This window comes from Stegostoma tigrinum, chromosome 8 (genome assembly GCF_030684315.1).
Source record: "Stegostoma tigrinum isolate sSteTig4 chromosome 8, sSteTig4.hap1, whole genome shotgun sequence".
Taxonomy (NCBI): Eukaryota; Metazoa; Chordata; class Chondrichthyes; order Orectolobiformes; family Stegostomatidae; genus Stegostoma; species Stegostoma tigrinum.
This window is the reverse complement of record NC_081361.1, coordinates 75,992,253-75,993,012: the sequence shown is the minus strand read 5'-3', so window position 1 is coordinate 75,993,012 and position 760 is coordinate 75,992,253.

The window sequence follows — 760 nt, the reverse complement described above, 5'->3', positions numbered from 1 at the left end:
CTGCTTTGTATGGGGTTATTTGCTTCCCAGCATACTAACATAATTATGTTAAACTGGTAAGTAAATGAGTCTGATACCAATCTAAAAATCAATGAATATTAACTTGAAAAACAGTTTAAAAAATACAGGTATCTAACACATTTAATTTTGTCGGTAGGGTCATAATTACAATTTATGTTGCTGTCAGCAAAAAGAGATTCATCTCTGTCACTTAGCACTATTGTATTATTGATGCATCTCTCATTTTTATCCAACTTTCATCTTGTCTCTTCTGTAATTAGGGATCATATTCTCGAGGTCCATCTGACTGCAGAAATTCTCACTAGAATGATAAAACACAGGTCTTTGTCTCAATGTTGTCACTAACGATTTCAGTAATATTCTTTATCACTTCAGTTGATGTTTTCGCACATAGAGCTATTTCCAAGCAAACCAGACTTCAAGAAGACACCATCCTGACAAGCTATGGGCTGCCATTGGCCTCGCGCCATCCCTGGGCTTCCCTCGAAGTAGATGGACTAGATACAGGACTTCTCTGTGTAATTTTTTTAAAACCAACTAGCTTGTGAAATGACCACTAGGTTGTAGAAAAGCCATCAACTTTAATCTTCATTAAAACTTATTCTGAAAATAATTCATTAACAAGGCAATTGACACATTTTCTCCATACATTGGGTATTTCATCATGCAGCTAGCACAAGACTGGTACTTTGATAACTGCTGGGTCTCTGCTGAGCCAAGTATGAAAGTTACCAGAGGC